This window comes from Triticum aestivum, chromosome 3B, assembly GCF_018294505.1.
Source record: "Triticum aestivum cultivar Chinese Spring chromosome 3B, IWGSC CS RefSeq v2.1, whole genome shotgun sequence".
NCBI lineage: Eukaryota > Viridiplantae > Streptophyta > Magnoliopsida > Poales > Poaceae > Triticum > Triticum aestivum.
In genome coordinates, this window is record NC_057801.1 from 237,332,914 (window position 1) to 237,357,658 (window position 24,745).

A 24,745-nucleotide genomic window follows, 5' to 3' on the forward strand; every position below is an offset into this window, starting at 1 on the left:
TCAAACAAAATTATATCATTGAAAACTATCTTCAAATATGAATCCAATGATATAGTTTTTGTGGACATGCACTAACATTTTGTCAGTTAAATCTTCAGTCAAATTCAATGGGGGACTAATAAACCACGACCGATGTAGTACAAGTGTAGAGGGCAGCGCTGGACGGGAGTCTCACCCCGCTTGTGGCGCAGCAGTAAAGCCGTCATATCACAAAACCCAACCACTGCCAGTAATAAGTGGCCTGGTAAAATAAACGGACAAGCAACCATCACATCCTCCATCTTTTTTGCATTTCATCTCTCTGCATTTAGTTTCTTTGGTTCATCTCGCACACTCGATCCCTGGCTACTACTCCTAGTATCCCTAGCTACGACTCCTAGGGACAGTTCTTTTGGCGGCTTAAAAAATAAGCCGTCTCTTCCCCAGCTTTTCCCATAAGACTAGTCACAGTGGAGAGTAACATTAAGGCGCCTCACTCATTTATTTGGGCTTCTAAACTACTAGTACTATTAGTACTCCCTTCATTTTTATATACAAGGCCACAAACTCAAATTATAGGTACCAAGATAAAAATCAATGTGTGCTTTACAAGTCAATTTATTTTCTCGTTTACCGGGTTAATTAATAGGATGCATGCACATTAGAAGAAATTGAGTGGCCGTGAGAAGGGAAGTAGATGAGTTTGTCATTATCATCCACTACATGCATGCTAGTAATTAAGCCATGGGTTACTAGTAGGAGGAAACATCATTAATATTTGTGTCGATTACTGTTGGTGGCCTTGTATAGATGCAGAATATATTTTTTATAGTGGCCTTTTATACAAAAATGGAGGGAGTACCTCTGTGCTGGTTTATTCGTCGCCATTGTAATTTGTGGTAAATTTTGACCAAAGATTTAACTGATAAAATGTTAGTGCATGTGACATCACAAACATTTCATTAGTTAAATTTATGATCAAAATTTGACACGGAATACAATTGGGACCAATAAACCAGGATGAAGCTAGTAGTAAAGGGACTACTACTACTCTAGAAGCCTAAACGAACTGGCCCCCTGATACTCCTACTAGTAGTACTAGTACTCAACATGGAATTCCAATTGCACGACACAACTTGTTAGGCAAAAAATTTGATACAGGGTGTAGGAAGCGGTATGGGAATTTGCATGCCTTTCCGACCAGTGAGATACTCCATACAAAGTACGACAGAGAAATAACCACAGAGAAGGAAGCTAAAAGTAAACAATCAAATGAGCATTTATGCATTTGTTTTGCATTGAATCGTTTGACAAGCTTGACTAGTGTTGTTTTTCTACTTTTACAAAAACTGCATCGTAATGTTAAAACGTGCATTTGCCCATACATAAGTAATAGTAGTACTCCCTACGTCTAGGTATAAAGTCTTCCCTCCTACTTGGTCACGGTGCACAACCAAAGATGACTTACTCACCTTGACGGAGGGAGTAGCATAGTGTGCAAGCATATATAAAGAGAGACGTGTAGTGTGATAGTATATAGTACTAAAGTTTGTGTTGTATGCACCTACTTACAAAATGCGTACGGATAGACAAGGTTTCCAAACTTTCCCTCTTACATACTTAATTAAGGACGCTAATAATTCCTGAACGTTCGGGATTTATCATTTGTGTCCCAAAACTAACGAGATCACCTTACGAAACTAAATTATACTCCCTACTAAAAGCCATGACGCTCACAGGAGCGCTTGCAGCGCCCCACGAGTGCCCTGGTGCGCGGCCGCTTCCCAGCGCGGTGACACAATGCCTCTTCCTCAGCCTTGCAACTCGCGAGGTGCTGATTGGCGGCTTGCCGGCGGGCGAGCGCAATCTCACCGGTGTGGTGATCCAGCGCTAGTAGGTACTCCTCCTCACTGGAAGCGTGCACCCGGTCCTCGTACCGCCAAGCGTAGATGACACGCTTGGGCCCGACTGCACTTAGGGCTTTGGCATGGGCGTCCTCCGCCACCCTCACGGCCCTTGCACGAGCCTTCTGCCAAAGAGCCAATTGCCTGACTCTCTTGGACGCGACATAGAGTTGCCTGGTAGCTTGCCCCGCGGCGTGCTTCTCTTCCTCGGCCTTCTTCTCCATCTCTATTTTGGCGTGCTCTACCGGCGGCAAAGCCTCCCACATGGCGACATCCATTTCTTTCCAAAGCTCCTCAAGGCCGGGGGGGGGGGGCTCGGCGGGCGGCGCGGTGTTCTCATTGTAGCAGAGCGCCGACACGCGTGCTCGCGAGATTGGGAATACCAACACGTCCACCTCGACACGTCATGGCGAGGAGTGGAATGCCGACGCATCCTCCTCGACTAGTGGGGTGAGAAACGGAACAACGACGCGTGACCGTCCGGGCGGTGCAGCGAGGGGCGCTTAGGGCTTGGGAGGGGCGATGCCATGGTGGTCGACGTGAGAGGGAGGGGGAGGAGATAGCGATGAATGTGAGCGTTCTTCCGAATGCCGTGGGAGGTGCAGTATTTATATCGAGCAATGGCACACCTACGTAAGATATGCACTGAGCTGCACTGACTTAACTGCAGGTCCAGTTGCGTCACTGGCATGTGGGGCAGACCCTTGTTGGGCCCATATGTCAGTGACCCAATGCACCTGTAGTTAAGTAACTGAAGCAGCGTCCCGGAAGATATCACTACAGAAAAAAGACACATCCGTGACATTTTGGGCCGAACAATTTTTTTCTGTCATACATATGACACTTCTATGACGATAATTGTGACAAAAGCTGGTATCATCATAGATGTGGTGGGCTCCTTCTTCTATGACAAAAATCATGACAGAAAATGGGCTTTTCGTCCTGGGCGGGCCGGAGACGCAGCTGCATGACATTCTTTGGGCCACCATGACGGAAAAAACCATGGTAGAAGCGAGGGCGAGGAAAATTTCGGGGAGTTCCCGGTTACGGTGGGAGGTCAGGGGCCGAGCAATGCGCGTTTATCTCATACACGTACGCGCGTGTGTGTGAGGCATTGGCTCTAACTGAACCCGAGCGAGGCGTTGGGCTCTAACTGAACCCGAGCGATTGCACTGCAGGCTACGCGTTCCTGAACCCGAGCGATCGATCGATGGCTGTTAACTAAACCCGATCGAGCGATTCCTTCGCTACTGCTGCTAACTGAAGCCAGTCGATGCTGCCTCTGGGATGAACAGTGAGCGTTGCGGGGGGGGGGGGGGGTGGATGAATAGTGAGCGGTGGCGTTGCCTCTGGATGAACAGGACCCCGTGGTGTGGAGGGCTGGATGAACAGTAGACAGTGGAGGGGTGCCCGTGGAGGGGTGGTTGAACAGGACCCCGTGGTGTGGAGGGCTGGATAAACAGTAGACGGTGGAGGGGTGCCCATGGAGGGGTGGTTGAATAGTAGTCGGTGGAGTAGCGCGCGGTGGAGGCTGGATGAACAGGAGCCCGTGGAGGCTGGAGGAGGTCGACGGTGGAGATGAACAGTATCCTGTGGAGTCCCATTTTGCGGTACGCCACACCCCTCTTGATGAACAGGACCCCCGTTTCGACCGTTGCGCTCCAACACAAGTCCGTTTCGTCCGTTTGGCGGTACACCACACCCCTCCCGATCAACAGGACCCCCGTTTCGACCGTAGGAGGTCCGTTTCCTCCGTTTTGCGGTACGCCACACCCCTCCCGATCAACAGGACCCCCGTTTCGACCGTAGGAGGTCCGTTTCCTCCGTTTTGCGATACGCCAGACCCCTCCCGATCAACAGGACCCCGTTCCAAACGTAGGAGGTCCGTTTCCTCCATTCTGTGGTACGCCAGGCCTCGTTTCCATCGCCTGTTCCGTCCAAGCCCTCCCGATGAACATGACCACGCATTCCGTTCCGACCCAGCCGGTTGGCTCCCACGCGTTCCGTTGCCTCCCGATGAACACGACGCATTCTGTTGCCTCCCCATGAACATGACGCATTTCGTTGCCTCCCCATGAACACGACGACGACGTTGTTTCTCCGTTCTGACCCAGCCATGTCAACAAGCCCTCGCCGTACGGATGCGCGAGTAGGCGTTCGAGACCCCACCCGTATGTACACATACGTGGCCGTATTTTCTTTCTTGCACCCTGGCCACTGTACATACGTGTACATGCTACGTGCGCGCCTCTACTACGACACGTGCGCGCCTCTACATCGACCAGTATATATGTACGTACACGTTCGCGACCAGAATGACAATGCTATGTACGCTTCGACTAGGTGGGTCCCGACTGTCAGGCACTTCCTTGCGTGCGAAGATGTAGCTGGTGGATCCCAGCAGTCAGGGGGGCGAATCGTTTTTTTGCCCGAACACACTTCCTTGCATGCGAAGATGTAGCTGGTGGGTCCCAGCAGTCAGGGGGAAATGTTTTTTCGCGAAATACAGTGGCCCGTCCGGTGGGTCCCAGCTGTCAGGTGGAGGAATCATTATTTTCTGCGTAATAAGGAGGCACTTCCTTGCTGCGGCCGTGGACCCAGCTGTCAGCCTCTCCATGTACAGTCCACGTCCGATGGAAGTCGTTCCTTGACCACGTTGACCACGCCGCGCCGAGAGCACCAGGGCAGTGGACGACGGCGAGGCCTAGGAAGGGGACGACGGGGAGCCGGGGAAGACGCGATGGAAGCCCGCACGGAGAGGAGTACGAGGGTTCACTGGTTCGGCTGCAGTGTGAGGCTGCCGTTACCGCAGGGCCTTGCTAGCGATGGGAATAGTAGGGGGCGGTGAGGCCTCCGCGGCAGCACATCCGGCCACGGGAGGCAGGAGCATGCGGCACGACCCGCGCTGCTTTGGGCGGCTGGAGCAAGAAGACCAGAGGTTGAAGAAGCACTACGGCCGTTGGATGGACATCGTACGGTCACTGGAGCTAGAATCGTTTATATTGACTAAGTTAACAAAGCCCTCCATCCCCGTCAACTTAGTAGGCCCACAAGTCAGCCTCCGACCAAGGTGGGTCCTAGCTAGCAAGGGGGTATTCATTTTTTTGTGCGTAATAAGGAGGCACTTCCGGCGGGTTCGAGCTGACAGCAGGGGGAACGTTTTTTCGCAAAATATGGTGGCCCGTCGGGTGGGTCCCTGCAGTCAGGGGCAAACGTGTTTTTCGCGAAATACTGGTGGCTCGTCCGGTGGGTCCCTACTGTCAGGTGGAGGTATACTTATTTTCCGCGTAATAAGGAGGCACTTCCTTGCGGCTGCCGTGGACCCAACTGTCAGCCTCTCCACGTACAGTATTCTTTCGATGGAATTCGGTCGTTGACCACGCCGCGCCAAGAGCAACACGGCGGTGGACGACGGCGAGGCCTAGGAAGGGGACGACACAGAGCCGGGGAAGAAGCGGCAGTGGATGCCCACGCAGAGAGGAGTACGAGGGTTCACTGGTTTGGCTGCGCTGCCGTCACCGCAGAATAACAGGGGGTGTGGGTGAGTGGAGTGGAGGGATGGCCTGGCCAGCGGTGGGAGTAGTATGGGGGCGGTGAGGCCTCCGCGGCAGCACAGCCGTCCACGGGAGGTAGGAGTTGGCGGCACGACCGGCGCTGCTTTGGGCGGCTGGAGCAAGAAGACCAGAGGTTGAAGAAGCACTACGGCCGTTGGATGGACATCGTACGGTCGGTCGAGCTAGAATCGTGCATATTGACTAAGTTGACAAAGCCCTTCGTCCCCGTCAACTTAGTGGGCCCACTATACTGGGTTCCAGCTAGCAGGGGGAGTATTCATTTTTTTGTGCATAATAAGGAGGAACTTCCTTGCGTGCGAAAATATAGCTGGTGGTTCTGAGCTGTCAGCGGCGGTAACGTTTTTTTCACGAAATACAGAGGCCCTTTCAGTGGGTCCCAGATGTCATGTGGAGGAATCATTATTTTGCACGTAATAAGGAGGCATTTCCTTGCGTGCGGCCGTGGACCCAGCTGTCAGCCTCTCCACGTACGGTACACTTCAGATGCATGTCGGTCGTTAACCACGTTGACCACGCCATGCCGAGAGCACCAGGGCGGTGGACGACAGCGAGGCCTAGGAAGGGAACGACACGGAGGCAGGGAAGACTCGGTAGTTGTTTCCCACGCAGAGGGGAGTACGACTGTACGAGGGTTTACTGGTTCGTCTGTCGTCGCCGGAGAATAACAGCAGGTGTGGGACTGTGGGTGAGTAGAGGGATGGCTAGGCCAGCGATGGGAGTACGGTAGGGCGGTGAGGCCTGCGCGGCAGCACAGCCAGCCGCGGGGAGGAGGGAGTAGGCAGTCCTGTTGGCGCTTGTTTGAGCGGCTGGAGCAGGAAGAGCAGAGATTGAAGAAGCACAACAGCCGTTGGATGGACATCCAATAGTATACATGCCATCTGTGGAAAGCCTCAAATCTTTGGAAAACAGCATACAACCCATCTGCCATTATTGCAAATAATTTACAGCCCATTTGCTAATTCTTACGGTTTTTTTTGGATCCCATATTCTTTTTGTTAGCATTACATCCCATATTGTGGCCACGGTTAAAAAATTATACAAAATTTTGCATATGTCGGTGCGGTCTGAACTGTTTTTAATCCCGAAATTTCGAGACACATTCAGACTGATTTTAAAAATAAATGTATATCAATATAAAATCCAATAAATTGTCCACGCATAAAAATCAATGCAATTTAAAATCTTGAAATGAAAAAAAGATATTTGAAACTAATTGCCGGTTTGATGTGTTTTAAAAATGTACAACCCATTTCTCATTACTAATAGGCCATTTTCTCGGCCAGCCGAATGAAGCTCTCCTTGTTTTGAAAGATTTGTAGCCCAACAGGCCTGATAAAGCGAGCCTGCCATTTTCAAAGTTTGGAAATTGCAGTGGCATTTCTCGGATACATCAGATTTGGAGTGGCATTTATCAAATTAACCCAAAACAAAAATAACTGGGCGAGCTGCTGGGTCCCTGGTGTCAGCCGCTCGTTGTGCAATTCTCTCGTTTATTGACTATGTTGACAATGGCATGGGATCCAGATGTCAGAAATCCACTAGGAGGAGCCATTTTTTATTGGCTTGAAATAAGGAGGCACTTGCTTGCGTACTGCCATGACCTTGGCGGGTCCCTGCGGTCATCCTCTCCACGTACAATCATCTCCTGATTGTGTACGCGTCAACTTGCTAGGCCCACAAGTCAGCCTCTAAACCCGTGGAGGACAAATACAACACATTTAAAAAAATAACAGCCCATTCCATACGTTCAAACAGAAAGTTCAACAATGAGAGCAAAGTAACAGGTCTGATCCACATATAGAGTACTGAACTTCCACGTTGACAACCATCATAGCCAAGTTAACTATCTACTCCCACTAATACTCTAGTAGCATACGAGCACTAACTTACTAGACGATGTCGGCCTCCATTTGTTGTAAACGCTAAATGCTGGCATCGGCGTCCTGCGCCTCGCCTCGGACTTCCAAGAGGTGCGATAGGGCGCGTTGCTCGCACGCGTTGGCTCTTTCAATGCCGGCGTGGTCCACCGAAGCTTCGGCTTCCAAGCGGGAAACCCACTTGACGAGCTGGTAGTAAAAATTGGCGTTGCGAACGCGTGCGTGCCCGACAGCCTCCAGGGCTATTTGTCGGGAGCCGGCCTCCACGTAGTCGGCTCAGTTGCGGGCGCTCTGCTCGCGACTCAGAGCGTTGGTGCGCTGCTGCTCCATGTCTCGCTGGCGGCGCAAATCGGTGATACGCTGCTCCTCGGCCACGCGGTCGCGCTCCAATAACTCCTGCTCCTTCGCCATGCGGTCGCGCTCCAACAACTCCTCGATCTCCACATTGCCATCTAAAGACAGATAGAATGCCTCCTCCCTCCGTCTGCCTTCCTGTGAAAAACCGAACACTAGTTCCGGCGGTGACCGCCTCCGGCGTCGCCTACCGCAGACTGGCAGGGGCATGGCGGACGTGGCGAGCGACGTCGGGCCGGTGGGGGCTTATGAGGATATGGCGAGTTGGGTCACGGTGGCACCGGAGAAGGCCGGGAAATAGTACTTATAGGCGGAAGGTAGTGCGACGGTCATCGGAATTCAATGCATAATGGCTTAGCGCGCCAGCTTGCCGTGGAAAACTAGAGAAACTAAAATTATGACTGTGTCGTCCTGTCCCTCTGGGTTGCACGCCGGCATGGCGGTCAAACGAGTGCACTCGAATCATCTCCCTCCTTGTCAATAATGATTCCACGGAATTAAAAAGCCCGCAACAATTAAAGCGTATCTTTTTTCGGATCAGTTAGCTGCCTTAATTACAGCCGGCTGCATGCAGGCACTCAGAATCGCTTGTAGGTAGTACGCGAAGCAGCATGCAACGAGTCGCAGCCGAGGACATGCATGCCGCCACTTAAATCGCTGGAATTAATTAGGCTTAAACTTCTGCATGCCGTTAATTATTGCCATGCCTTGGTCTTGCTGCTTGGCTCACAGCACTAATAAACCCGGACGGAGGGAGTACATTGGTTGGTGAGAGGTTTGAATTAAGCCCTGCAAACCGGAAAGGAGGTACTAGTACGTGCGTGATCCGCTATTTATTCGTGTAGGATCGAGTAGGTCGTTTCTTGAATTGAGCCCTGCAAACCAGAAAGGAGGTAGTACGTGCGTGATCCGCTATTTATCTGTGTAGGATTGATAGTGTAGCTTGTCAGTTTCTTTAGAGGTAGGCATTTTTATCCGTGTAGGATCGATAGTGTAGCTTGTCAGTTTCTTCAGAGGTAGGCATTTTTATTCAAAAAACTGCCACCTCGCATCTTGCGTCGCAAATAAAACTGCCAGGAGCGCATTTGTAGGCTAGCTAGTGATCGATCAGTAACTTGTAAACACTAAGCGAACAGAAATAAGTAACTGTTAATGCATCTCAATGATTCACAGATCATATACAAATATATAGCTCCAAAAGCAAAGATCATCCACTTTGGATCTTATGTCGCAACTAAAACTAACTAGTACGATTCCCATACATAAGATCAACATGTTAATGCATCTCAATGATTCACAGATCATATACAAATATGTAGCTCCAAAAGCAAAGATCTAGAAAAAACATCTGTTCTTCCTACTAATGGATGCTTCTCTTGGCCAACATTCAGTACAGACTGAAAGACAAATTGTTTGTGAACTCTACAATTCCTCTTGCAAATGTAAGTGGTTTCACCAACAGCTAGAACCGTGAGAATGAACCACACATGATGGAGGAACATCCACTTCAATATGATTTGGTCTTCTCTCGATCAGACCACGAGACTATTTTTGGAATACAAACTTTAACTTAGGCAAAATGATGCCCATTGTATAATCAGACCAAAGCAATGAAGCACCTAGTGTTGGCCAATAAATAGTACAGTACTACTTATCTGTAGTCCATGAAGTGACTATCCAATCTTTCTGTGTCTATTTTCAAATGGCACTGCATGCAGTGACTATACTATTCTCTTGTGCAGTTCAACCAAAATTGCGGACACTTTGTTTGTTTGCCAAATAGCAATGGGCAGACATCTCTGTCTGCACAAATATCAAGCTATGAGCTGCTCCTTCTGCTGCTATATGATGAATTGCTATGAGCTGCTGCTGCTGTATGATGAGTTGCTATGAGCTGCTGCTGCTGCTATATGATGAATTGCTATGAGCTGCTGCTTCCGCTATATGATGAGTTGCTACAAGCTGCTCCTGCTGCTGCTATATGATGAATTGCTATAAGCTGCTCCTGCTGCTGCTATATGATGAATTGCTATGAGCTGCTCCTGCTGTTGCTATATGATGAATTGCTATGAGCTGCTGCTGGTATATGAGGAATTGCAGACTGCTGCTGTATGATGAGTTGCTATGAGCTACTGCTGCTATATGATGCTTTCAGGTGGTGCTGCTATATGATAATAACCAGCCACTTGGACCATCGAATTTGAATAAATAATTGTTCTTCATTTAAATGTGGGTCATGCGTTCTTCGTTTAAATTAGGCAATGGGATCTCTATGGAAAACATTGACCAAAGTAGATTCTGCCAAGTAGATGGTATCTTTGTATTTGCATTTTGAGCAAATAGTGATGTTCTGTTTTCCTATCATATTAATTACTGCACTGGGTTCAATTTGTGATGTTTGCAAGTCAAATTAATTTCCATATGGGCAGCAAATTGAAAAATATATAATGCAATCTAGACTTTCCACTGTTCATACCAAAGATAAGCTGAAAACGCAATGAAAAGAACTGGTTGGCTTATTACATGGAGCTTATATTCATAGGTACTTATTTTCTTAGGATAACTCGTAATAACTGTCCCTAAGAAACTTGGCTAATAGAACTGGCATACAAATAACATGTCATGATGATTGCAATGGAGGAGTGACGTACCATAGCACTCTGTATAGGCTCACCGCTGCCTCTCCTTCTTTTGCGATGTTCCATGAAATTGCCACATACATCTTGTACTTGTATCGAGTGTTCGTGCATGTCGAAGAAGTGGTCAATCCATCAATCGAAGTCCTGCCGCTGCCGCTGGTGCCAGGGTCCGTCGACGACGTCCATTACAGGAGTCAACGTCAGACTTTCCCCGTGTTGCTCAGAACGATGGATGGCATAGGGCCTACTCCATCGCGTGGTGGAGGCCACTGCTTCTTTGGGAGAAGAGGCAGGGCTGGCTGCCTGGATGTGCTCTAATTTGAGGTAACAACTAAATCTTGTCAGATAGTACTAGTTAAATCCGAGCTATGGGTCTGAAGCACTAATATGCCAGTACATTTGATTGTGACCTGTTCTAATTTTGTACCTGAACTTTTTTTAGAAAGGGTTGTACGTCAACTTAATGTGCTAGCAGAACTTATTGTGTTGTATATCTGTTTTATTTGCACAACATTCAAGATATTTCTCCGTCATTTATAAAGACGAGGAACCGTTATGTACGACTTCGTTGGTTTCAACATAGCCCTTCCCGTAGCGATCCACTTCTTCCATCCTGATTGTGCCGCCTGCGTGAAATTTTTGTATGCAAGTTCAGTGTGCTATGATGTTCTATATGATTGTGTCAACTATATAAGTTTTTACTGAGCATCAGCATTGCATATGGCTGAAAGATGTATTTACGAGCATCGACCGATGGGTCTCTCCCTTTCTCTCTCTCTCACACACACACAGACGCACACACGCGCACACGCACAACTGGGACCTGTTGAATTATTTATTTTCTCGTGACATCTTTTAATTAGGTTCCACTGTAATCTACTCCTTCCTTCCATATATATAGGTCCTAATACATTTTTCAAGGTTGCCTTTGACTATTGATAAGATTAATAATATATGAGATGTATAATGTGAAAATTATATTATTAGAAGCTCCTTCCATGTACGAATTTGATGATGTGCTTTGTGTAACTTGCATGTCATATATTATTGCTCTAACATGTGGTCAAAGTTAGTCTCGAAAAACACATTAGGCCCTATATACATGGAAGGAGGGAGTAACTTTTTTCTTAAGTTATTAATTGAGCTCAGTGACATCAAAAAGTTGTACAGAAGCCTTGTTTGGGCCTTTCCGGTGTCGCTGAATGTGGGCTGAGTAACCATGTTAGGTTGTACTGTACTACACATGCCTTTTTTTCAACATCAGCAATGCAACTGGGCCGACAGTTGTACACAATATCCGGGTCAACTTGTTATCCGCCCCGCTGGGTTGCAAAGTTTCCTAGGAGGTATGCATTAGGCTTAACAACAAAATGGACTTTAAGAAATAATAAATGGGATGTAATTATAATAATTGGGCAATAACTATGCACCCACGTAATTAGTTTGAAAAATATATTATTTTTGGAATTTGGAAATTTTAATTTCATTACTTGTTGCACGGGCAATATTTCATTGGATTTTAACATGATACAACTTTATTTTGAAATTATATTTAACCTGACTTGAAATTTTGGATAAAAGTATTTCGGATCTCATCAAAATGTGGGAATTGTTTTTGAATTTTGTTTTGAGCGGTTATTTCAAATTATTAATCATTGTCCTAGCTAGAAGTTGGGCTGTACTTTTAACAAACTGTAAATGGGCTGTAGTAAATTCCAATAGAATTAAAAAATGGGCTGTACATTCTTACAAATCGCAAATGGGCCATATGTTCTCTGCCAAATCCGAGCTGTGGGCCTACTAAGTTGACGCGTACCAAGGGCTTTGTCAACTTAGTCAATATAAACGATTCTAGATGTAGTGATCGTACGATGTCCATCCAACGGCCGTAGTGCTTCTTCAACCTCTGGTCTTCTTGTTCCAACCGCCCAAAGCAGCGTCGGTCGTGTTGCATGCTCCTGCCTCCCGTGGCCGGCTATGATGCCGCGGAGGCCTCACCGCCCCGTACTACTCCCACCGCTGGCTAGGCCATCCCTCTACTCACCCACACCCCCTGTTATTCTGCGGCGACGGCAACCTCACACTGCAGCCGAACCAGTGAACCCTCGTACTCCTCTCCGCGCGGGCTTCCACTGCTGCGTCTTCCCCGGCTCCACGTCATCCCCTTCCTAGGCCTCGCTGTCGTCCAGACCACCGCCCTGGTGCTCTCGGTGCAGCGTGGTCAATGTGGTCAATGACCGACTTCCATCGGAAGAGTACTGTACGTGGAGAGGCTGACAGGTGGGTCCAGGCGGCCGCAAGGAAGTGCCTCCTTATTATGCGCGAAATAATTATTCCTCCACCTGACAGCAGGGACCCACCGGACGGGCCACCTTATTTCGCGAAAAAAACGTTTCCACCCTGACTGCTGGGACCCACCGGACGGGCCAGCGTATTTCGTGAAAAAAAACGTTCCCCTCGCTGTCAGCTCAGACCCACCGGAAGTGCCTCCTTATTACGCACAAAAAAAATGAATACTCCCCCTGCTAGCTGGGACCCACCATGTTGGGAGGCTGACTTGTGGGCCTACTAAGTTGACTGGGACGGGGGCCTTTGTCAACTTTAGTCAATATGAACGATTCTAGCTCCAGTGACCATACGATGTCCATCCAACGGCCGTAGTGCTTCTTCAACCTCTGGTCTTGTTGCTCCAGCCGCCCAAAGTAGCGCCGGTCATGCCGCATGCTCCTGCCTCCCGTGGCCGGCTGTGCTGCTGCGGAGGCCTCACTGCCCCATACTATTCCCACCGCTGGCCAGGCCCTGCGGCTACGGCAGCCTCACATTGCAGCCGAACCAGTGAACCCTCGTACTCCTCTCCGCGCGGGCTTCCACTGCCGCATCTTCCCCGGCTCCTCGTCGTCCCCTTCCTTGGCCTCAGCTTCGTCCACCGCCCTGGTGCTCTCGGCGCGGCATGGTCAACGTGGTCAAGGAACGACTTCCATCAGACATGGACTGTACATGGAGAGGCTAACAGCTGGGTCCACGGCCGCAACAAGGAAGTGCCTCCTTATTACGAGGAAAATAATGATTCCTCCACCTGACAGCTGGGACCCACCGGACGGGCCACTGTATTTCGTGAAAAAAAATATTTCCCCCTGACTGCCGGGACCCACCAGCTACATCTTCGCACGCAAGGAACTGCGTCCGGGCAAAAAAACAAAACGATTCACCCCTCTGACTGCTGGGACCCACGAGCTACACCTTCGCACGCAAGGAAGTGCGAATGGGCAAAATAATGATTTTCCCCCCTTACTGCTGGGACCCACCAGCTACATCTTCGCACGCAAGGAAGTGCGTCCGGGCAAAAAAACAATTCGCCCCGCTGACTGCTAGGACCCACCAGCTACATCTTCGCACGCAAGGAAGTGCCTAAGAATCGGGACCCACCTGGTCGAAGCGTACGTAGCATTGTCATTCTGGTCGTGAACGTGTACGTACATATATACTGGTGGATGTAGAGGCGTGCACGTGTCATAGTAGAGGCGCGCATGTAGCATGTACACGTACGTACAACGGCCAGGGTGCAAGAAAGAAAATACGACCACGTATGTGTACATACGGGCGGGGTCTCGAACGCCTACTCGCGCATACGTATGGCGAGGGCTCGGTGTACATGGCTGGGTCGAAACAGAGAAACAGCATCGTCGTCGTGTTCATGGGGAGGCAACGGAATGTATCGTGTTCATGGGGAGGCAACAGAATGCGTCGTGTTCATCGAGAGGCAACGGAATGCGTCGTGTTCATCGGGGCAACGGAACGCGTGGGAGCCAACCGGCTTGGACGGAACAGGCGATGGGAACGAGGCATGGCATATCGCACAATGGAGGAAACAGACCTCCTACATTCGGAATGGGGGTCCTGTTGATCGGGAGGGGTGTGGCGTACCGCAAAACGGAGGAAACGGACCTCCTACGGTCGAAACGGGGGGTCCTGTTGATCGGGAGGGGTGTGGCGTACCACAAAACAGACAAAATGGACCTCCTACGGTCGAAACGGGGGTCCTGTTGATCGGGAGGGGTGTGGCGTACCGCAAAACGGAGGAAACGGACTTGTGTTGGAGCGCTACGGTCGAAACAGGGGGTCCTGTTCATCGGGAGGGGTGTGGCGTACCGCAAAACAGGACTCCACGGGATACTGTTCATCTCCACCGTCGACCTCCTCCAGCCTCCACGGGCTCCTGTTCATCCAGCCTCTACCGCGCGCTACTCCACTGGCTACTGTTCAACCACCCCTCCACGGGCACCCCTCCACCGTCTACTGTTCATCCAGCCCTCCACACCATGGGGTCCTGTTCAACCACCTCTCCATGGGCACCCCTCCACCGTCTACTGTTCATACAGCCCTCCACACCACGGGGTCCTGTTCATCCAGGGGCAACGCCACCGCTCACTGTTCATCCAGCCCCCCCACAACACTCATTGTTCATCCAATCGATCGGCTTTAGTTAGCAGCAGTAGCGAAGGAATCGCTCGATCAGGTTCAGTTAATAGCCATCGGTCGATCGCTCGGGTTCAGTAACGCGTAGCCTGCAGTGCAATCGGTCAGGTTCAGTTAGAGCCCAACGCCTCACTCGGGTTCAGTTCGAGCCAATGCCTCGCACACACGCGCGTACGTGTACGAGAGAAATGCGCATCGCTCGGCCCCCGACCTCCCACCATAACCGGCAACTCCCCGAAATTTTCCTCCCCCTCGCTTCTACCACAGTTTTTTCTGTCATGGACGGCCCAAAGAATGTCATGCAGCTGCGTCTCCGGCCCGCCCAGGACGAAAGCCCATTTTCTGTCATGATTTTTTGTCATAGAAGTAGGAGCCCACCACATCTATGATGATACCGGGTTTTGTCACAATTATCATCATAGAGTGTCATATGTATGACAGAATTTTTTTTCGTTCGGCCCAAAATGTCACGGATGTGTCTTTTTTTGTAGTGACAGTTCAGTCGAATGAGCTGTTTTCGATTACAGAAGAGAAAAAAAATCGTTTAACTTAACAAGATGTGTGTGATACGCGGCAAAAAGGCCTGGAGGTTAATTCGAGAACAAGTACATAGAGGTTAATTTGACATACATGACTTATTTCATAGAAACCATATCACTTTTTTTGGAAAACATTTAATTGCATTGAATGTATATAGTGCTCCGTCCTATTACTTGAATTAACCTCGAGGTCCATGTTTTGGAAACATGTCGTAAAGTAACGGGATAGACCTTCATTCAAGCCAATCAACATGTGTTCAAAAAAACAAAATTTATCAAAAAGTAACGAGATAGATCTTCTTCAAGCCAATCAACATGTGTACAAAAAACAAAAAATGTCAAAAATTACAAGACAAGGACCTCGAGGTTAATTCAACTAATATGATGGAGCACTATATACATTCAACGCAACTAAATGTTTATAGTGACCCATCAAATCAGTGACCCATCAAATCAGTTAACTTAACATCGAGGCCACTTCCCATCCGGTCACCCATCTGATGACTACTCAAGCCTCAGCACAGTTAACTTGGGAGTTCTGTTAGATGAGCTATCGGTAGGGAAGCTGGTCCTTGCTGCTGTAGGATCCCTCTTTGCATCCTTTATTGGGCACCCGGATGACCGACTGTTGCCACCCAATGGTCAATGCCATGTCACTAGCATGGTAGTTTTGGCAGCGGGTAACTGCATCGTCGCGCCACGCCCGGCGCAACGGCATGCACACGAACGTGCGTGATCATGCGCCGACCCCAAACATTGGTAGCACAACTTATAAATTGACGGATGGAGTACTAGTTACGGTGATGCATATAATTAAGCAAAGGGATCGCACATGTCTACATTGACTGAAACAAGAATGCAATAGCACAATAAGAATTAAGGCCACGATGATGAGATCACAATGGTGGTTACAGGAGGCAAGAAGAAAGATGCATCAATCAACTTTACGACCTCCTCCTCCTCAACTCAGTGCGCCAAGCCACCGACCAGCAGCTAAGGAGCAGCGGCTTTTGTGGCGAGGTCAAGGTGCTTCTCAGCAAAGGCATCCAAGGCTTCCAGCCGGTTGAAGAAGGACAACACCATAGTGTCCTCACTGGCCTTGTAGATACCTATGTACACGATTTTCTTGTACACGTGGATGTGTAGGTCGACGAATTCCTGCAGGGCGAGGCACCTCGCGGCGAGCGCGACCTCCAGGTGGACATTCTTCGTGGCATCAGCGGGCAGTCGTAGGGCCGACAGTGCTTAAAAGAGGTTTCGACCATGGAGGCCGATTAGGGTGGCAGGCAATAAGGAGCCCGGGTGCACGGGCTGGAGGAGTACGGCGATGTCGTTCGCGAGCTTCTTGACGATGGTGAACTTGTTGGTGGTGAAAACCATCACCTGGTACAACTGAGAGTCGTAGCTGGCTGCGAAGGCGGCCATCCACCAACCAGTCACCAACACCGTCTGGAGCCGATCCTCGGTGCCATGCCGCAGGCCGGCGTCATGGACCATCTGGCACAGCCGCTGGCCGCTCGCGCGCATCGCTGCCATGGGTCCGGAGTGAGCACTTTTGCGCTTATTAGTGTAGGTGCTTAAGCAAATGCTTACGTGCATACGGTGTGGTAGATGCATTGGAATGGAGGGGCGCCTTTATATGAGTGCAAACTACGTTGCAATCACATCGTGCTGCCTCTTTTCCCGGTCCTCCTCCCATTACTTCCCTCATGCATTCACACGATGCTAATTGAAGGAGGATGCATCATTGGCCGTTCAACATTTTAGGAACCGCTACCCTCTCCCTCGTTTGCATTAAAGCCGTATCGGGAACTGCGCCGCCCGCTGTCAAATCGAATAATCACTACAAAAAAACATCCGTGAAATTTTGGGCCGAACGAATTTTTTTTCTGTCATACTTATGACACTTCTATGACGATAACTGTGAAAAAACCCGGTATCATCATAGATGTGGTGGGCTCCTACTTCTATGACAAAAAATCATGACAAAAAATGGGCTTTTCGTCCTGGGCGGGCCGGAGAGGCAGCTGCATGACATTCTTTGGGCCGTCCATGACGGAAAAACCATGGTAGAAGCGAGGGCGAGGAAAATTTCAGGGAGTTCCCGGTTACAGTGGGTGGTCGGGGGCTGAGCGATGCACTTTTCTCTCATACCCGTACGCGCGTGTGTGTGAGGCGTTGGCTCTAACTGAACCCGAGCGAGGCGTTGGGCTCTAACTGAACCCAAGCGAGTGCACTGCAGGCTACGCGTTGCTGAACCCGAGCGATCAATCGATGGTTGTTAACTGAACCCGATCGAGCGATTCCTTCGCTACTGCTGCTACTGAAGCCGATCGATGCTGCCTCTGGATGAATAGTGAGCGTTGCAGGGGGGTTTGGATGAACAGTGAGCAGTGGGGGTGGACGAACAGGACCCCGATCGATCGAGCCGGTTGGGGTTGCATGAACAGGACCCCGTGGAGGGCTGGATGAACAGGACGACCCCGTGGAGGGCTGGATGAACAGTAGACGGAGGAGGGGTGGATGAACAGTAGCCCCGTGGAGGGGTGGTTGAACAGAAGCCCGTGGAGGGGTGGTTGAACAGTAGCCGATGGAGTAGCGCGCGGTCGAGGCTGGATGAACAGGGGCCCGTGGAGGCTGGAGGAGGTCAACAGTGGATGAACAGTAGCCCGTGGAGGCTGGAGGAGGTCAACGGTGGAGATGAACAATATCCTGTGGAGTCATGTTTTGCGGTACGCCACACCACTCTCGATGAACAAGACCCCGTTTCGACCGTAGTGCTCCAACACAAGTCTGTTTCATCCGTTTTGCGGTACGCCACACCTCTCCCGATCAACAGGACCCCCGTTTCGACCGTAGGAGGTCCGTTTCCTCCGTTTTGCGGTACGCTAGACCCCTCCCAATGAACAGGATCCTGTTTCGAACGTGGTCGGTTGAACACAATGCCGTTTTCTCCATTCTGTGGTACGCCATGCCTCGTTTCCATCGCCTGTTTTGTCCAAGCCCTCTCGATGAACACGATGACGCATTCCGTTCTGACCCAGCCGGTTGGCTCCCCATGAACATGACGATGACGCTGTTTCTCCGTTCCGACCCAGCCATGTACACGAGCCCTGGCCGTACGTATGTGCGAGTAGGCGTTCGAGACCCCGCCCGTATGTATGTATGTGGCCGTATTTTCTTTCTTGCACACTGGCCGCTGTACGTACATGTACATGCTACGTGCGCGCCTCTACTACGACACGTGCGCGCCTCTACATCCACCAGTATGCACGTACACGTTCGCGACCAGAATGTCAACGCTACGTACTCTTCGACAAGGTGGGTCCCGACTGTCAGGCACTTCCTTGCGGCGAAGATGTAGCTGGTTGGTCCCAGCAGTCAAGGGGCAAATCATTTTTTGCCCGAACGCACTTCCTTGCGTGCGAAGATGTAGCCAGTGGGTCCCAGCAGTCAGGGGGGAAATGTTTTTTTCGCGAAATATAGTGTCCCGTCTGGTGGGTCCCTACTGTCAGGTGGAGGTATCATTATTTTCCGCGTAATAAGGAGGCACTTCCTTGCCGCGGCCGTGGACCCAGCTGTCAGCCTCTCCACGTACAGCCCACGTCCAATGGAAGTTGTTCCTTGACCACGTTGACCACACCGCGCCGAGAGCACCATGGCGGTGGACGACGGCGAGGCCTAGGAAGGGGACGCGCGGAGCTGGGGAAGACGCGGCAGTGAATGCCCACGCGGAGAGGAGTACGAGGGTTCACTGGTTCGGATGCGGTGTGAGGCTGTCGTCGCCGTAGAATAACAGGGAGTGTGGGTGAGTGGAGGGATGGCCTGGCCAGCGGTGGGAGTAGTATGGGGGCAGTGAGGCCTCCACGGCAGGCCATGGGAGGCAGGAGCAGGCGGCACGACCGGCGCTGCTTTGGGCGGCTGGAGCAAGAAGACCAGAGGTTGAAGAAGCACTATGGCCGTTGGATGGACATCATACGGTCAGTGGAGTATTGACTAAGTTGACAAAGCCCTCCGTCCCCGTCAACTTAGTAGGCCCACAAGTCAGCCACCCACTATGGTGGGTCCCAGCTAGCAGGGGGTATTCATTTTTTTGTTGCGTAATAAGGAGACACTTCCTTGCATGCGAAGATATAGTTGGTGGGTCCGACCTATCAGTGGGGGAAACATTTTTTCGGGAAATACAGAGGACCTTCCGTTGGGTCCCAGATGTCAGCTGGAGGAATCATTATTTTGCGTGTAATAAGGAGGCATTTCCTTGTGTGCGGTCGTGGACCCAGCTGTCAGCCTCTCCACGTACTGTCCACGTCCGATGGAAGTCGTTCCATGACCACGTTGACCACGCCGCATCGAGAGCACTAGGGCGGTGGACGACAGCGAGGCCTAGGAAGGGGACGACACGGAGGCGGGGAAGACGCGGTAGTGGATGCCCATGCGGAGAGGAGTACGAGGGTTCACTGGTTCGGCTGCGGTGTGAGGCTGCCGTCGCCGCAGGGCCAGGCTAGTGGTGGGAGTAGTAGGGGGCGGTGAGGCCTCAACGGCAGCACAGCCGGCCACTGGATGCAGGAGCAGGCAGTCTCGCTCGCGCTAGTTTGGGCGGCTGGTGCAAGAAGAGCGGCACTTGAAGAAGCAGCAGGACCGTTCGATTCAAATCTAACGGTTACTGATGCTACTACCGTTTGTTGACTAAGTTGACAAGCCCTGCGTACGTGTCAACTTAGTAGGCCCACAGGTCAGCCTCCCAACTGGTGCGCCACAGATGTCAGTGGGAGGAATCATTTTTTTCGCGTAATAAGGAGGCAGTTGATTGCGTGCGGCCAGGCCTGCGGAGGGAGTAGGGTGGGCCGGGGAAGCCTGCGCGGCATCACAGCGGGCCACAAGAGGAGGGAGCAAGCAGTCCCGCCGATGCTAGTTTAGGCGGCTAGAGCAGGAAGATCAGAGATTGAAGAAGCACGTCGGCCGTTGGATGGACATCCAACAGTCACTGCTGCTAGAATCGTGTGTTGACTGACAAAGCCTTGCGTAAACAAGTCAGCCTCGAAATTTGTGGCGTGTATAGCCCATTTGCTATTATTTTTATAATTTTTACTCATTTTCTAATTCATATGGAAATTATTGCAGCCCATTTTCCATTTTTAGATTTGATGTCCATTTTCTGGTCAGTACCAGGGTTAAAAAAATTAACTAAATATGTGCGCAATTTTGAAAATTCGCAAATTTTGTCTAGGGAACAAAATATTCTTAATCCAACAATTATAGCCATACGAAAACAAATTTAAAAATAAATTAGTACTATGTCATGTTAAATCCAATGAAATACTATAAAATATCAATGAAGAACAAAAACAAAAAAGAAACTAATATCCCATTTGCTATATTTTTGTTGGAATTTTTAACCCCTTTGATATTACTTTTAACAGACACTGACCATACTATTTGGCCAGGCTGGAATGCATCCCTCCTCGTCTTGAAAGATTTGCACCCCAGTAAGTCAAAGAAAACAAATAGGCCTAGCTTGGGTATTCTTCAAAAAGAAATATTGTGCTACCTATTTTCCCAAAGAAAAACCTGCTGGGCTGGTCATGTTGTTAGACGGGCCACAGAGACCGCACAACCCAGTTTATAGCATGCTCCTCCGAATTACTACTCAAAAAGAAGTTGTGCAATTCTATCGTTAATTGACTATACATTAAAAATCATGTGGGTCCCGTATATTAGCAGGGTGGATTAGAGTAAAAAAAATGAGGGGTGCACCTGAGTAGTAAAAGAGGCGCTTGCTTGTGTTCGGGAGTGGACCTGGTGGGCCCGTACTATCATACTCACAACTATAGTTCTCTCCCGATTCACTATGTTGACAAGGACCGTTTCAAAAAAAACAATGTTGATAGGGCTGGACGGTGGCGCCGCGGCGAGCGCACCAAGGCGGAGGATAAATTGTTGTCGCCAATGTGCTAGGCTGGGTTGGACATTCTTACTGAAAAATAAAAATGGACTAGAACGATTTACGACGTTGACTACGATTTGCATGGGTCCTCTGGTTGCAGGAAGAAAATGCTGGGAGAAAGAAGACTGGTCGCTATCTTTGCCTAAGAATAATATCGACTGAATGTAACGACACTATCATAGGAAATAATATCCTCTTGTTAAATCATGAATTTAAAGAACTGGTGCATGAACATTTAGCTTTTTTATTTACTTACTTATTTATGTTTAGGGGACCATGAGCATGTAGCTGGGCCGGATTCATTTGAGAGCCTCCCTTCCAGTTAATTATGGGCTCCTCTATTTGGCCTTCATCAGTGGGCTGCATGTTATCAACAAGTGGAAAATGTGTTCCGTACGAAAAATAGTATGCGTTACATACGGTATAGGGCACTAAGGATCGAACCGTGCAACGACTTCCAAAACATTGTGTTTGTCATTCTAACAACACATTTATTCAACCAACAGATGAAATATACTACTGATTGTACATTGAAAACAGCAACAGTGACCATGGAGGATGTATGATCCTGCGATGGACGTGCAGATTTTTCAACTTACCACAGTGACCTGTCAGATAGGCGAGACCGCGGTTGAAGAACGCAATTAGCCTGAAGTCTTTATAATTTGCAGATCTCGTGGGCACTTGGCAGATTACAACCTTGAGCATTTCAAACTTGATATCATGTTGGCTACTGTAAGATTCCGAGTATTCTGGGCCGCGGTGCCAAAGCAGTGCAGTGTTAATCGAAGGAAGGGGGATCAATCGCCGGGTGTAGACCTCCACGAGCATCCAGCTGTCGCGACCGTCGACAAGCACCATCCAAGACGTGTTCATGCCGACCCAGTACATATCGTTAATGTAGTTGAGGGTGACGGGGATCGGATCGCAGTCAAGGGGGTTGATGCTTGCCACCCTATGATTGTTATGCTGCGTGACATGCCGTTTCTGAAGATCAAGCAGCGTCAGCTAGCAAGGAGCTGGCTTAAAAAGCTCCGACTGAGGGCTTTGAGTAAACGGTACAGCCCCGACGAGCACGCGGCAAGCGGCATGGTACTGAGATTGTCCACATGTGAAACAATGAGCTTGATTACCTCTGTGGGGAGCAAATTCCGACCACTCTTTCAGCGGACGCTGCTCGGTTCTGTCATTGTTAGTGCTTGGGTTTCGGACAAGGGAGGGAGGCGCCTTAGCGGGGATGGAAGATTGGACGAGATTATGTGCGGACAAAGATGGAGAAGCGAATATGTGTTGCGGGAAGTGGACAGGTGATGATGACTACAGCATGCCGCTTGACACATACTAGCAGCGTAGGGTCATATCGATGCCAGACAACTTGCTTGAGTGATCACAGTACTGGTACTCCCTACAGTACCTACTACTATGCCCTAACTTGTTTGAGTAGAGTAGTAGAGTAGGACTCTGCTCTACTACTAGCACCGGAGGAGAGTATATTCTAATCTAAAATAGTTACAAATGTCAATGCCTGAGCGTGGAACGACTACGAACCGTGCTCAAAGACCGTGTCTACGTGGTGTTTGGAATTATATGCAAAAAATAGCAAGATGCCCGTGCATTGCACGACACACCATCATCACCAACTCAGGTTTTCTCTACTCCTACTCCTATAAAATACTCAGTTGGTGATGATGGAGGCGAGGAGGCGTGTTCAGCCGGGTGTGCAGCGAACGGCGCAGTACTATTCGATTTGTTATAAAAAACTAAGAAGAGTAGTAGAGATAGAGATAAGAGTAGAGATAGAGCCTTAGGGAGGAGCACGAGGTTGTGCGAGATAAGGATGAACGAGGCAAGGCCTTATCTGTAAATGTGGAGAGAGGTGCGGGTATCTTTTGTAAAATTGTCATAGTTGGCTTTCTATCCGTCAGATATAGATCGGATGGTCTATATTACAAGATGGCAGGCACACCATCATCACCAACTCGGTTTTCTATAACAGTAGATATAGATAGATAGAGACTAGGGAGTACTAGTAAGGACACCATCTACTGCTTCGTGTGCTACTCCTGCGCTCCTTTCAGCGGCTGCAACGTCCCCTACAGCCACTCCCTCCCGCGCTCCATTCGGCGGGCACTGTTGAAATTTGGGGAGCGCACTCTCGCGACTGCTGGCAGCCACGACTTCACCGACGACGACTTCTTCCCCGACCTCGGCAACCTCTTCCTCAACGACATGGGCGACAACCTCAACGCCAATGGTGTTGCTCCTGTTGCACTGTATGTGTTTCTGTCCTTCCTATTCAAAATCGTGGTAGAATTCATGTTTCTACTCTGTATCCTACTACTATGCTAGTCCACATGATTAGTTTCATCTCTGTTATAGCCGTCATGATTTATTTTGTGCTTATTCGGATTAAATCTCGTAGTAACTTGCTCATGTATTCAACTGGCGCAACGTCCCCTACAGCCACTCCCGTTTCATGGACGGCCTGGTCGATGCCTCCAAGGAGCCCTTCGTCTACTGCTATGAGTGCCCGATGTCGTTTTGGGGCTCGCCGGTGGACATGGTGCATCACCTCACGGATGCATGCAGCGGTCACTACTGGTCCTTGGCGGAGAACATCAAGTACGAGACGTGCTACCCGTTCACCATGCCGGAGTCGCTGGAGGATCACCGCCGCCTGCAAGTCTTGGAGGAGGACGGCAGCGTCTTCCTCTTGATCATGGGCACCAGCGAGGCCCGCGTAGGCCGTCGCCCCGTCTCTGTAGTGTGCGTCAGGGGCGACACTGCTGACGATGACACTGACACGAGGCCGATGTACGGGTGCGTGCTCAGTGTTACTACCCCTCCGGGTCACGTGGGCGGCGACACCGGCCTCATCGAACGGACTTGGACTCTGTGGAGCTGGGACTTTCCCACCGATGTGGACCTGGAAAACCCATGGTCTCCTTTACCCGCCAATGCGGTGCACGGGGAATCCAAGGAGGTTCACCTGGACATACGCATTATCAAGTTAAATGTTGATCATTAGTCTTCGCTCAATGTAATCCGTTGTTTAAGCATGTGGAGACTTTCATGCATGATCTTGCTCTATTGGAGTATCGCGCATGAATAAAAGTGTATCCGTTTATGGTTTAGTCTAGAATCTTCCATGTATGAACTTTTACTACAGTACTGGTGAAATACTTACTATGAACCATTTCTTACATCTCCTCTGCCCCTTCCAAGTCATCCTGATTTAATCCCTCCATCTAGGTGTATAATGGCATGGTTAATACTTAATAGTATAGCCAACAGTTGACTACAAGAAAGTGCCGTGTCATCTGTAGCCAACATGTATAACAATCGAAACTCAAAAACTAATTCTTAAAGCCAACGGTGCTGCTCCCGTTGCACCGTATGTGTTCCTGTCCTTCATGTTCGAAATCATGGTAGAATTCATGTTTCTACTCTCTATCCTA